At 42.5% G+C, this 14,593-nt stretch overlaps 1 protein-coding gene across 1 annotated transcript in view; it reads right to left on the bottom strand.

Moving 5' to 3' along the window:
- The window catches only part of ADCK1 (aarF domain containing kinase 1), a 161,724-nt gene extending 148,184 nt beyond the window's left edge, over positions 1–13,540 (bottom strand). Inside the window, exon 1 of the mRNA XM_055361091.2 lies at positions 13,490–13,540. The gene's annotated coding sequence lies outside the window, so the exon portion shown is untranslated. The remainder of the gene's footprint in view (positions 1–13,489) is intronic.
- Positions 13,541–14,593: the final 1,053 nt, after the last annotated feature.

Raw genomic sequence — 14,593 nt, 5'->3', positions numbered from 1 at the left:
AGCACAGTGCTACCCACACGTGAAGTTGGTTCCAGGAAAACAACCATTTGGAAGAATACATATGTGCATACATAAATGAACACATCCAATAAAATGTTTCCTGGGAGAAAAAGAAAGAAAAACAAAGAAAAAGAAGACTGTAAAACAGTACTGGGAAATATTTCAGCTCCCCAATTCTCCTGTACGGATTTACTTTCTTAGGAGTTTTCACATTTTTATAACTATGTATTTCATCAGACTTTTCACTCTCATAAACCAAACTAGATTGTATTGAAGCTGAAAAACATATTTCTTCATTTTGATTGGTATTTACATTCCAAAAGACTGTCAATTAAATCCACCTTTATTCCTCCTGTATGCTTTTGTTTCAAACACTCAGAATCCAAGTAGTAGCTGTTTGTGAGGCTAAGAGAGAAAAGGAGACAGCCAGGCTTTTGTTTCTAAACCTGGTGAGCCTTTATTGCAGCACGATGCGCTGGCTTTCCAATCCAGTCATCCCATTTATGTCAGGGGCCCTGTTGCTTGGATAAGGGGGTAAGATGCTAAGAGGATTTGCTTTCTTCTGCATGTTTCCCTATAAGGCTTTCAGGAAGATATTCTGTTTCTTCTTTTTTTTCCTTCTTTTTCAATCTGGATTTTAGTTTTAGGGGGTACATATGCAGGTTTGTTACCTGGGTATACTGCGTGATGCTGAGGTATGGGATATGAATGATCCTGTCACCCAGGTACCCAACAGTTTTTCAACCCTTGCCCCCTCTCTCCTCCCCCACTCTAGTAGTCTCCCGCATCTACCATTGTCATCCTAATGTCCATGAATATCCGATGTTTAGCTTCCACTTTCAAATGAGAATATGTGGTATTTGGTTTTTTGTTCCTGCGCTAATTCGTTTAGGATATTCTATTTCTTGGACATTGGAGTGCTGCAAACTGTTTTTTGGGGAGAAAACTAGATCAGTTTTGAAGTCTAGGATGCCTGCAATTCAGTTCTGTGAGAGGCAATGGAGAATAGTTGTTTTCACTCCATTGCCCTCTGCCTAGAAGGATCATTTATTGTGTATTTACTGTGTTCCAGGTATTGAGCCACAGTTAAGCACCAGGCTGTGTTCCAAGGATACTGATATAAATAAGATGATGTTCTTGCCCTACTGAGAAGCCCATAGTTCAGTAGTAGGCACATTATTTTTTGTTGTAATTGTGCAGTTAATTTAACAAGTGATGTGCAGTGTGAAGCAAAGTTAATGGGAGGCCATCATTTGGACTAGCCTCCTGCACTGGGCCCCATCAGACCAGGCCAAACCAGAATGGAGTCACATGTGCTAAGTGCCACACAGTGAAACTAAAACAGGCCAGTTTTCCTTAAAAAACAAAACAAAATAGGAGGGTCCAGCTGGGCATGGTGGTTCACTTCTGTAATCCCAGCACTTTGGAAGGCCAAGGTGGGGGACTTGCTTGAGATCAGGAGTTCCAGACCAACCTGGCCAAAAACCAAGACTCCATCTCTCTTTTAAAACAAAAGAAAACAGAAGATTCCAGTCAACCGGAGTCAGCATAAAAAAGTAATCACCTCTGTTTTAACTCTTTAAGGAAAGTAACTTGAAAACAACCAATCTCCATTTTGTTCTCTGTTTTTGCTTTCTTTTTTTTTTTTTTTTTTTTTGAGACGGGGTCTCACTCTTATCACCCAGCCTGGAGTGCACTGGCACAATCTCAGCTCACTGCAACTTCTGTCTCCCAGGTTCAGGTGATTCTCCTGCCTCAGCCTCCCGAGTAGTTGGGACTATAGGCGTGCACCATCACACCCAGCTAATTTTTGTATTTTTGGTAGAGACGGGGTTTCACCATGTTGGTCAGGTTGGTCTCGAACTCCTGAACTCAAGTGATCTGTTCGCCCTGGACTCCCAGAGTGCTGGTATTACAGGTGTGAGCCATCGCACCCAGCCCGTTTTTGCTTTCTTCAGCCCTTTTCTACCTATAAAGCCAACCTCTCCTGCTCAGCTCATCAGAACACTCATTACTCATTCTATTTTCTAGAATGAGGTGTTGGCTGATTCTATAATTGCAAATAAAAACCAATTAAGATCTTTAAACTAAATTTGTTGTAATTTTGTCTTTTAACAGTAGACATGTGTGTAAAGTAATGCTAGGAGTGGGCGTGAGCCCCTCTGTTCCTGTTACAATAAAGCACAATGGGGGGCGGTAGCTCATACCTGTAATACCAGCACTTTGGGAGGCCAAGGTGGGAGGATTGCTTGAGCCTGGGAGATGGAGGCTACCATGAGCTGTGATCATGCCACTGCACCACACAGCCTGGGCAACAGAGCCTTGTCTCAAAAATAAATAATTAATTTTTTAAAATAAAAATAAAAAATACAATGGAGCACAATGAAGTTCAGGATTCAGCAGCTGGGTTCCAGTGTGGACTCTCCCAGTTGCTAGATGAGAGGCCCCAGGCAAGTCCCTGATGGTGTCTGCTACAAAAGGAGCAATTGCAATTCCTTTTAGAAGTCTGGAAGAATATACACCAACTTAAAATGAACATTGTCTCCGAGTGGTAAGATTACACATTTTTTTAATTTTCTTTTGCTTGCTCCTATTTTTAAAGTTTTCCATGGAGGAACAAAATCCTTTTAAATCAGAAAAAGAGAATGACCAATTTTTTTTTTCCTTTGAGACAGAGTATCACTCTGTCACCCAGGCTGGAGGGCAGTGGCGCAATCTCGGCTCACTGCAACCTCTGCTTCCTGGGTTCAAGCAATTCTCCTGCCTCAACCTCCCAAGTAGCTCAGATTACAGGCACACGCCACCACACCCAGCTAATTCTTGTATTTTTAGTAGAGACAGGGTTTTGCCATGTTGGCCAGGCTGGTCTCGAACTACTGACCTCAAGTGATCCACCTGCCTGAGCCTCCGAAAATGCTGGGATTACAGGCGTGAGCCACTGGGCCTGGCCGATAATCACTAAATTTTTAAAACATGGCTTAATCCTCAGAAATATGCTGCAAGATACACTCTTTTTTTTTCTTTCTTTCTTTCTTTTTTTTTTTTTTTTTTTTTTGTATTTTTAGTAGAGATTTCTCCATGTTGACCAGGCTGGTCTCAAACTCCTGGCCTCAAGTGATCCACCCGCCTCACCCTTCCAAAGTGCCAGGATTACAAGCAGGAGCCACCGCGCCCAACCAAGATACACTCTTTTAAAGCATTTTCCCTCCTCTTCCCCTATTCACTCTCTCTCTTTCTATCATTCTGTCTGGCAATGTTCCTCAAAGGTTAGTTTTTAGGACTACCTACTTCAAAATCATTTGGAAGGCTTACTAAAATACAAATTCCAAGCCCTACACCCAGATTCAAGTTGTCTGGAGTGGGACCCAGAAATCCATACTTTTTTTTTTTTTTCTTTTTGAGACAGGGTTGCTCTATCGCCCAGGCTGGAGTGTGGTGGTACCATCACACCTCACCTAAGCCTCAACCCCCATCCTCAAGCGATCCTCCTACCTCAGCTTCCCAAGTAGCTGGGACCACAGGAGTGTGCCACCTAGCTAATTTTGTTTATTTTTTGTAAAGATGGGGTCTCCTTGTGTTGTCCAGGCTGGTCTCGAACTCCTGACCTCAGGTGATCCTCCTGCCTTGGCCTCCCAAAGTGCTGGGATTACAGGTGTGAGCCACCATTGCCTGGTCCAGACACCTATATTTTAACGTGCTCCCTAAATGATTCTTTTCTGCACCATAAGCCTGAGCAAATGAAGCATTCTATTTACACTAATTTTCCAGATAGCTAAGGCTTCCATATATGAAACTTTAAAAAATGTTTTACACATACCTCTAAAATAAGTTTGCTAAATAGAGTTTAAGATTTTCTTGGGGACTAAGGCTCACATCCGTGTGATGGTATGATATGATATTAAGATGCATTCATTCCTTCAGGGCCTGTTAAGTTGTGAGACTATCTCCCCCTCACTAATGGGGTCTTGGGCTGCAATACCTTCATAGTTCTATCAGTTTTGTACTGTTATTCATTATCTAGTATCTGTTATTTCTTACTTTTAAAAATCATTCACTTACCACCTTATAGCATGCAAATTGCCCCACTAAAAGAAACCAGGGCCTCTTACAGAAATGAGTCATTCCAGATCTGGGGATGGAAATGTACAACATGAACCTGGAATACCTTTTTTTTTTTTTTTTTTGAGATGGAGTTTTGCTCTTGTTGGCCAGGCTGGAGTGCAATGGTGCAATCTCAGCTCACTGTCACCTCCCGGGTTCAAGCAATTCTCCTGCCTCAGCCTCCCAAGTAGCTGGGATTATAGCCGCCCACCACCAGGCCCAGCTAATTTTTTTGTATTTTTAGCAGGGACGGGGTTTCACCATGTTGGCCAGGCTGGTCTCAAACTCCTGACCTTAGCTGATCCACCAGCCTTGGCCTCCCAAATTGCTGGGATTACAGGCATGAGTCACCGCCCCCAGCCTGGAATACCTTTTATACCAGAAAGCAGGGAAGCCATCAAAGACTACTGGGGTTGGTTTAAAAAGGACTCAGAAGCTAACATGGAGAAGCTTCTACTTGCTAAAAGGAGGATAATTTGAGAATCAATAGGCTAAAAACATCACTGGATGAAAGCATATTAAGTGTATTTAACTCTGTGAGTTTATAATGTTACTAAAAAAAATTTTATCAGTCACCACTGAAGCATGCTAGGAAAGCACCTAATTATTTTTAAAACTGGTCATTAAAGAGAAAGAATCAGGTATTTATTTTCTCTTTCCTTTTTGATCTCTTCCAAAGAGTACCTAAATAGTTGAAGAAAAAATTCTCTTGGAATATGGAGCATTCTAACTACTAAATGGAAAAGAAACAATAGAATAAGAACATCGCCAATTTGCAATCCCTAATGATGTATGGGTGTGGCAATGATCATAAACAGTTGCTAACATCACAAGAAAGACCATCAGACACTGGATCCTTCAGATAGAAGTAAACGCCGCCCCTTGAGAAGTTTCTTCGTCCCTTCTCCCACTGTACTGCACAAACAAAACAAAAAACTCTGAGTCTGATCAAGCCTCTAGGTCTAATGAAGAATTTACAGGAAACAGACAGATGAGGGACATGTTAAACAACATCATGAGCTACAATTAACAAAACCAAGGCTATGGCAAACTAACAGGCAAATGACCCAATTTCTTCAACAAAATATTACATGAGAAAAAAGAGATGGAGGGGGAGCCTGTAAGTAAAAGAGATAAAACATATAAAACACATAAAAACACAGTCAGGGCAATGTGAATATTATTTGGATATTTGATGATACTAAAGAATTAACTATTTTAAATTTAGGTGTGATCATGGTACTGTGGTTGTGGTTTTTTAAAAAAGGAGCCCTTGGCCAGGTGCAGTGGCTCATGCCTGTAATCCTAACACGTTGGGAGGTCAAGGCAGGAGGACTGCTTGAGCTCAGGAGTTTGAGACCAGCGTGGGCAACATAGCAAGATCCTATCTCAACAAAAAATTAAAAATTAGCCAGACGTGGTGGCATGAGCCTGTAGTCCCAGCTACTTGTGAGGCCAAAGCAGGAGAATTACTTGAGCCCAGGAGTTCAAGGCTGCAGTGAGCTATGATCGCACCACTATACTCCACCCTAAGCAAGAGTGAAACCCTGTCTCAAAAAAATATAAAAATAAAAAGGAGCCCTTATTGGTTAGAGAAACATGCCAAAATATTTACAAATGAAATATGATGTTTGATATTTGCTTTAAAATAATGTGAGTGAGGGAGAAGGAATATGACAGGCAAGATTGGCTTTGTGTTGACAATAATTAAAGCTGGGGCAAGTTCATCTCATTTTTCTCTTTTCTCTAGCTTTGAAAATGTTTGAATTTTCTTCTTTTTTTTTTTTTTTTTTTTTTTTTTTTTTTTTTGAGAGGGTCTTGCTCTCTTGCTCAGGCTGGAGTGCAGTGGTGCAATCATAGCTCACTGCAGCCTTGACCTCCCAGGCTCAAGTGATCCTCCCACCTCAGCCTCCCAAGTAGCTGGAACTACAAGCATGGGCCACCACATTCATCTAATAACTTTTTTTATTTTTTGTTTTCTTTGTCTTTTTTAAATTTCTTCTCCTTTTTTTGTAGACAGTCTTGCTCTGTTGCCCAGGCTGGTCTTGTATTCCTAGGCTCAAGCAATCCTCCCACCTTGGCCTCTGATATGGTTAGGCTTTGTGTCCCCAACCAAATCTCACCTTGAATTGTAATCCCCATAATCCCCATAATCTCCAGGTGTCAAGGGAGAGACCAGGTGGAAGTATTTGAATCATGGGGCTCAACAAACAAACAAAGAAAAAACTAGTCAGGCATGGTGGAGTGCACCTGTAGTTCCAGCTACCTAGGAGGCTGAGGTAGGAGGTGGGAGGATCGCTTGAGCACAAGAGGTTAAAGCTGCAGTTAGCTGTGATCACACCACTGCACTCCAGCCTGGGTGACACAGCAAGACCATGTCTATTAAAAAAAAAAAAAAAACTTCCAGAAGAGTAAGCTTTTGGGAAAAGAGGAATTCCACGTCACTACTGGTAGGAACAGAAGTGGATGTAGCCTTTCTGGAGAGCAGTTTGGTAGTACTAAACACCTGTAAATGTTTATATTCCTTTAATAAGTAATTCTACTTTTAAAAAAATCAGTGTTGTCTGAAAATAAAGATTTTCAAGAATGTGTATAGCAACAAATTTTTAGAGAAAATAGAGCACTGATTAAGTAAATGTTAGAAACTAAAATACCATTGCAAACATTAATAATAATATTTTAGAATTTTTAATGACTAGAAAAAAATACTATCTTAAGAAAGCAGGCCAGGTGCAGTGGCTTACACCTGTAATCCCAGGACTTTGGGAGGCCAAAGTGGGCAGATCACTTGAGGTCAGGAGTTCCAGACCAGCCTGGCCAACATGGTGAAAACTTGTCTGCACCAATAATACAAAAATTAGCCAGGTGTGGTGGTAGGCGCCTATAATCCCAGCTACTTGGAAGGCTGAGGCAGGAGAATCGCTTGAACCTGGGAGGTGGAGGCTGCAGTGAGCCGAGATTGAGACACTGCACTCCAGCCTGAGTGACAGACTCCATATCAAAAAAAGAAAGAAAGAAAGAAAGCAGATTACAAAACAATATTCACAGCTGGATTTCTATTGCATATATTATTTAAAAGGCTCAAAGGATATACTATAAAATGATAATAGTGATTATCTCTGCAGAGTAGGATTATGGATAATTTAAATTTTCTTCTTGTACTTTTCTGAAAATTCCAAATGTCAATCGAAAACTTGTAGAACATTTTATCTATGAAAAAATGCAGGCTGCGTGTGGTGGCTCATGCCTGTAATCCCAGCACTTTAGGAGGCTGTATTACTCCAATTTCATGCTGCTATCAACAACTGCCTGAGTTGTTGTTATAAATTACTGGGTAATTTATAAAGGAAAGAGGTTTCATTGACTCACAGTTCAGCATGGCTGGGGTGGCCTCAGAAAACTTATAATCATGGCAGAAGGCAAAGGGGAAGCCAGAAACCTTCTTCATAAGGTGGCAGGAAGAAGTGCCAAGTGAAGGGGGAAGAGCCCCTTATAAAACCATCAGGTCTTGTGAGAACTCACTCACTATCATGAGAACAGCATGGGAGAAACGTTGTTTATAGAGATGGGGTCTCACTATGTTGACCAGGCTAGTTTTGAACTCCTGGGCTCAAACAAACCTCCTGCCTCAGCCTCCCAAAGTGCTAGGATTAAAGACATGACCCACAACGCCTGTCCGGGAAGTTTTTGTTTTTGTCTTTGTTATTGTTTTTTTGAAACAGCTCCCGGGCTGGAGTGCAGTAGCACTATCTCAGCTCATTGCAACCACTGCCTCCTCGGTTCAAGTCATTCTAGTGCCTCAGCCTCCCAAGTAGCTGGGATTACAGGCAGGTGCCACCACACCTGGCTAATTTTTTATTTTTAGTACAGAGAGGGTTTCACCATGTTCGCCAGGCTGGTCTCAAACTTCCGACCTCAGGTGATCCACCTGCCTTGGCCTCCCAAGGTGTTGAGATTATAGGCATGAGCCACCACACCCGGCCTCCTGGAAGTTTTACATTTGCTCTATTTAATAATAAGTTAAGGCCGGGCACGGTGGCTCACGCCTGTAATCCCAGCACTTTGGGAGGCCGAGGAGGGTGGATCATGAGGTCAGGAGATGGAGACCATCTCCTGGCTAACAGGGTGAAACCCTGTCCTTACTAAAAGTACAAAAAATTAGCCAGGCATGGTGGCAGATGCCTGTAGTCCCAGCTACTCAGGAGGCTGAGGCAGGAGAACGGCCGTTAACCCGGGAGGCGGAGCTTGCAGTGAGCCGAGATCGTGCCACTGCACTCCAGCCTGGGCGACAGAGCGAGACTCCATCTCAAAAATAATAATAATAATAATAATAATAATAATAATAATAATTAGTTAAAAGACCAATTGATAAGTGTGCTGGAGCCAGTCAAGGCTACCTTTGAATTCCATTAACTGTGTGATACTGAGAGAGTTACTTAAAATCTCTGGACCTGTTTCCTCCTCTCTAAAAAGAGTAACACTGGGAGATCATGGCCATTGAATAAGATCACTAGTATAATGATATATTATCTGTAAATACCTTAGCACAGGTAAGGCTTTGTAATTGGCTTTGTAATTGTTATCTATAACTATCAACACCACCATTATTATATTATTATATCATTGTTGGCCCCCATAGAATAAAATTCATAGTTTTGTGACAGTTATTTTCCTTTTCACGAAGAGGTCTTTTTACTTGCTTCTGCAGCCAAGCCAGTATTTAAGATAGCTTATGGATAAGTTAGGATGCTTTCAGTGGTTGCAAATAACAGAAACCCCAAGTTAAAGCGATATAACTGCAGCACTTAGGAGGTAAGAAGGACCCAGACATTGTCTGACTCTGTTCTTAGTGATTCTCTTGGCTCTGCCCTTCTGAGTGTTGTTTTCTTTTTTCTTTTTTTTTTTTTTTTTTTGAGACGGAATTTCACTCTTGTCGCCCAGGCTGGAGTGCAATGGCACAATCTCGGCTCACTGCAAGCTCTGCCTCCCAGGTTCATGCCATTCTCCTGCCTCAGTCTCCCGAGTAGTTGGAATTACAGGCGCCCACCACCATGTGCAGCTAATTTTTTGTATTTTTAGTAGAGATCGGGTTTCACTATGTCGGCCAGGCTGGTCTCAAACTCCTGACCTCGTGATCTGCCCACCTCGGCCTCCCAAAGTGCTGGGATTACAGGCGTGAGCCACTGCTCCCAGCCTTTGTGTGTGTGTGTGTGTGTGTGTGTGTGTGTGTGTGTGTGTGTATGTGGTGTATGATGGAGTTTCACTCTTGTCACCCAGGCTGGAGTGCAACGGCCGGATCTCAGTTCACTGCAACCTCCGCCTCCCAGGTTCAAGCAATTCTCCTTCCTCAGCCTCCCAAGTAGCTGGGATTACAGGTGTTAGCCACTATGCCCAGCTAATTTTTGTATTTTTAGTAGAGACGGGGTTTCACCATGTTTGTCAGGCTGGTCTGGAACTCCTGACCTCAGGTGATCCGCCTGCTTCAGCCTCCCAAAGTGCTGGGATTACAGGCATGAGCCCCTGCACCCGGCCGTGAGTGTTGTTTTCAACCCTATACTAATGTGCCTAGAATAAGGCAGCTGTTGACAGAACCTAAATCTACATGCTTTTCATTCATGTCCAGGTGGAAAAAGAAAGAGTCCTGGCTCACTACCATTCAGTTAGATCTTGAGATTTCTACTGATTGGGAAAATGGTTTTGTTCCATTGTAGGGTTTTGTTTGTTTCTTTGTTTGTTTTTGGTGGAACTTAATTAGCAGATTCTAAAAAGGATCAAGACAAAACACTATTGAATAAGGAGAACAAGGTGGGAGGACTTACTGTAAAAGGAACAAAATAAAGAGCCCTCAAACATATCAATACATGACATTTGCTACATAACACTTGCTACTTGACAGAGGTGGTCTGCAGATGAGTAAGGAAAGAACAGGCTTTTTAATATATGGTGCTGATAAAATTGAGCATCTACATAGAAAAAATTGAAATTGCGCTCAGTCCTATATTAGATCGTGCACAATATTCAATTCCAGGTGGAAATGACCTAAGTGTAAAAGGAAAAACTATAAAGCTTTCACAAGATAAGACCTCAGGACAGGGAAGAATTTCTTGAACAAGACACAAAGAGAACTAACTACAATGAAAAAGATTCATAAATTTGCTCACTTCTGAATTAAATTTTTTTGTTCATCAAAAGATACCACTGGGGCCAGGCACGGTGGCTCACACCTGTAATCCCAGCAATTTGGGAGGCCAAGGCGGGTGGATTGTTTAAGGTCTGGAGTTCGAGACCAGCCTGGCCAACACGGTGAAACCCCGTCTCTACTAAAAATACAAAAAATTTGCCCGGCGTGTTGGCAGGTGCCTAGAATCCCAGCTACTTGAGAGGCTGAGGCAGGAGAATCGCTTGAACGTGGAAGGCAGAGGTTGCAGTGAACTGAGATAGCACCATTGCACTCCAGCCTGGGCAACAAAAGCAAAACTCCATCTCAAAACAAAAACGAAAACAAAAGATACCACTGGCAGAGTAGAAGTCAAGCAGAATAGTGGAAGGTATTGAAATAGATAAAGAATTACTCAGTACCCGAACTACGTGAAGAATTCTCACAATGCAACAAGAAAAAGACGTATAACTCAGTAGTAAATGGACAAGAGGCTTGAACAGGAATGTCACAAGAAGGAAATCAAAGGTGCTCCTCCTCATCAGTAACCAGAAAAATGCAAATTAAAATTGATGCTGTCATTACATACCAGGGTAAAATTTTAAAAGATGAGCCTATCAAGTATTGGAGAGGTTCTTACTGGAGGTGGGAATGTAAACTGAATCATCCACTTTGGAAAACGGTTTGGCATATCTGTAAATACGGAGGTAAACATACCCTGTGCCTCAGCAATCCACTCCTAAGTGTATACCCTAGAGAAAGTGATGCACAAATATTCAAAGCAGCATTACGCATTTGTAACCTCGAATTGGAAACAGCTCAATGTTCATCAACAGCAGAACAGATAAAACCTCGGACAAGTTAACCATTATCAACTCTAATAAAAATAAGTAAATAATGATAATATTAATAGCTAGCACTTATATAGGGCACTTACTATGTGCTAAATACTATCCTAGGGGTGTAATATATGACTATTAATATGTATAACATATATTAATATATAAATAATTATTACAAATACTAATACAGGATTTATTATGTGCTAGGTACTGTTTAAACATAGTTCATATCTGTGGTCATTTTAGATTTACACTTACCCTATGAGGAAAGGGCTGTTATTATCCTCATTTTTCAACTGAGGAAATTGAGGTCCAGAAGTTAACTAGCCAGGCATGGTGGCTCACGCCTTTAATCCCAGCACTTTGGGAGGCAGAGGTGGGGGGGATCACCTGAGGTCAGGAGTTCAAGACCAGCCCGCCCAACCTGGTGAAACCCCATCTCTACTAAAAATACAAAAATGAGCCAGGCACAGTGGCAGGTGCCTGTAATCCCAGCTTACTCTGGAGGCTGAGGTAGGAGAATCACTTGAACCCAGGAGGCCGAGGTTGCAGTGAGCTGAGTCGCGCCACTGCATTCCAGCCTGGGTGACAGAACAAGACTCTATCTCGGGAAAAAAAAAGAAGCAGTTAACTAGGCCATGAGGCCAGATGTAATGGTTCACACTTGTAATCCCAGAACTTTGGGAAGCCAAAGTGGGAGAATTGCTTGAGCCCAGGAGTTCAAGACCAGCCTGGGCAACGTAGTGAGACTCCATCTCTACCAAAGAAAAAAAACCCTAGTGATATGGTTTGGCTGTGTCCTCACCCAAATCTCATCTTGAATTGTAGCTCCCATAATTCTCACATGTCATGGGAGGGACCCCGTGGGAGGTAATTGAATCGTGGGGGCAGGTCTTTCCTGTGCTGTTCTCATGATAGTAAATAAGTTTCACAAGCTCTGATGGTTTTATAAAGGGGAATTCCCCTGGACACACCCTTGCCTGCCGCCATGTAAGACATGACTTTGTGCCTCATTCACCTTCCACCATGATTGTGAGGTCTCACCAGCCATGTGGAACTGTGAGTCCATTAAACCTCTTTCCTTTATAAATGACCCAGTCTCGGATATGTCTTTATTAGCAGCATGAGAACAGACTAATACACCTAGCTGGGCTTGGTGGTATGTGCCTGTGGTCCCAGTTATCTAGGAGGCTGAGGTGGGAGGATCACTTGAGCCCGAGAAATCAAGGCTGCAGTGAGTCATGATGGTGTCACTGCACTTTAGCCTGGGTTACACAGTGAGACCCTGTCTCTGAAAAAAAAAAAAAAAAAGAAAAAAGTTTTTTTTTGGCCAGGCACTGTAGCTCATTCCTGTAATCCCAGCACTTTCAGAGACTGAGGCAGGCAGATCACTTGAGGACAGGAGTTCGAGACCAGCCTGGCCAACATGATGAAACCCTATCTCTACTAAAAACACAAAAATTAGCCAGGCATCGTGGCGCATGCCTGTAATCCCAGCTATTCAGGAGGCTAAGGCATGAGAATCACTTGAACCCAGGAGGCAGAGGTTGCAGTGAGCCAAGATCACACCACTGTGTGCCAGCCTGGCAATAGAGTGAGACTCTGTCTCAAATACTAATAATAATAATTTTATAAATTAATTAACAGACTATTAAACATTTTAAAGAAATTAAGTAAAGAGAGGCTCATGAATTTTTGTTGTTGTTTAGATGGAGTCTCGCTCTGTTGCTTAGGCTGGAGTGCAGTGGTGCGATCTCGACTCACTGCAGCCTCCACCTCCCAGGTTCAAGCAATTCTCCCAACTCAGCCTCCCACGTGGCTGGGATTACAGGTGCAACACCATGCCTGGCTGAATATTTTTTTAAAATAGAGGAGAAAGAGGGAAAAGTCCATTGTGGTTCCTGGTTATCTTAGGGGTAGTCTGAGGAAACCTGGAGCAGATATATTTTGAAAAAACAGATTTTTTTTTTTTTTGAGACAGAGTTTTGCTCTTGTTGCGCAGGCTGGAATGCAATGGCACGATCTCAGCTCACCACAACCTCTGCCTCCTGGGTTCAAGCAATTCCCTTGCCTCAGCCTCCCAAGTAGCTGGGATTACAGGTGTGTGCCACCATGCCTGGCTAATTTTGTATTTTTAGTAGGGACGGGGTTTCTCCATGTTGATCAGGCTGGTCTCAAACTCCTGACCTCAAGTGATCCGCCCACCTCGGCCTCCCAAAGTGCTGGGATTACAGGTGTGAGCCACCACGCCTGGCCAAAACACAGATGGATTAAGATATAATTCACATACCATAAAATTCACCCTTTCAATGTGTACAATTCAGTGGTTTTTATGATTATTCACAGAGTTGTACAACCATCACCATTATATAATTTTAGAACTTTTTACCTTTCAATACTCCAAAAAGAAACTCCAATCCACTCGCTGTTTGTTCCCTTTCTCAGTCCCTGCTTCCTGCCCCACCTCACCGGCCCTATCGCCAGGCAACTGCTAATCTGCATTCCGATGGATAGGCCTATTGTGAACAATTCAAATAAATGGAATTATATAATATCTAGTCTTTGTGACTGGCTTCTTTCACTTAGCATTATGTTTTCAAGGTTCGTGTAAGTTGTATCCCGTATCGGTACTTCATTTCTTCTTATTGCTGAGTAATATTTCAATGTGTGGATATACCACCTTTTGTTTATCCATTCATCAGTGTGTGGCGCATTTGAGCTGCTTCCACATTTCAGCTATTATAATGCTGCTATGAATATTTGTGTATAAGTTTTTGTGTGAACATGTGTTTTCATTTCTCTTGATAATATTAAGAGTAGAGGCTGGGAGCGGTGGCTCACACCTATAATCCCCCTCAGTACTTTGGGAGATAGAGGCTGAAAGATTGCTTGAGTCCAGGAGTTTGAGACCAGCCTGGGAAACATAGGGAGATCCTGTCTTTACCAAAAAATTTAAAAAAAAAAAAATAGCCAGGCATGGTGGCATGGGCCTGTAGTCCCAGCTACTCAGAAGGCTGAGGTGGGAGGATGACTTCAGCCCAGGAGGTTGAGGCAGCAATGAGCTGTGATTGCACCACTGCACTCCAGCCTGGGTGACAGAGTTAGACCCTGTCTCAAAAAAAAAAAAAAAAAAAAAGAATGGAATTGCTGGGTCATATGGTGTACTAAGGTATGAGGTTTAATTGACTCACAGTTCTGCAGGTTTAACAGAGGCATGACTGGGAGGCTTCAGGAAATTTACAATCACGGCAGAAGGCAAAGGGGAAGCAAAGCACCTTCTTCACATGGTGGCAGAAGAAAGAGCAAAGGGGGAAGTGCCACACACTTTTAAACCATCAGATCTCACTCACTATCATAGGACATCAGAACTCACTATCATAGAACAGCAAGGGGGAAATCTGCCCCCGTCATCCAATCACCTCCCATCAGGTCCCTCCCCCAACATTTGGAATTATAATTCAACACGAGATTTGGGTGGGGACACACAGCCAAA

The sequence above is a fragment of the Gorilla gorilla genome, chromosome 15, assembly GCF_029281585.2.
Source record: "Gorilla gorilla gorilla isolate KB3781 chromosome 15, NHGRI_mGorGor1-v2.1_pri, whole genome shotgun sequence".
Taxonomy (NCBI): domain Eukaryota; kingdom Metazoa; phylum Chordata; class Mammalia; order Primates; family Hominidae; genus Gorilla; species Gorilla gorilla.
Note: the sequence above shows the minus strand (reverse complement) of the source record. Positions and strands in the feature narration are given on the sequence as shown.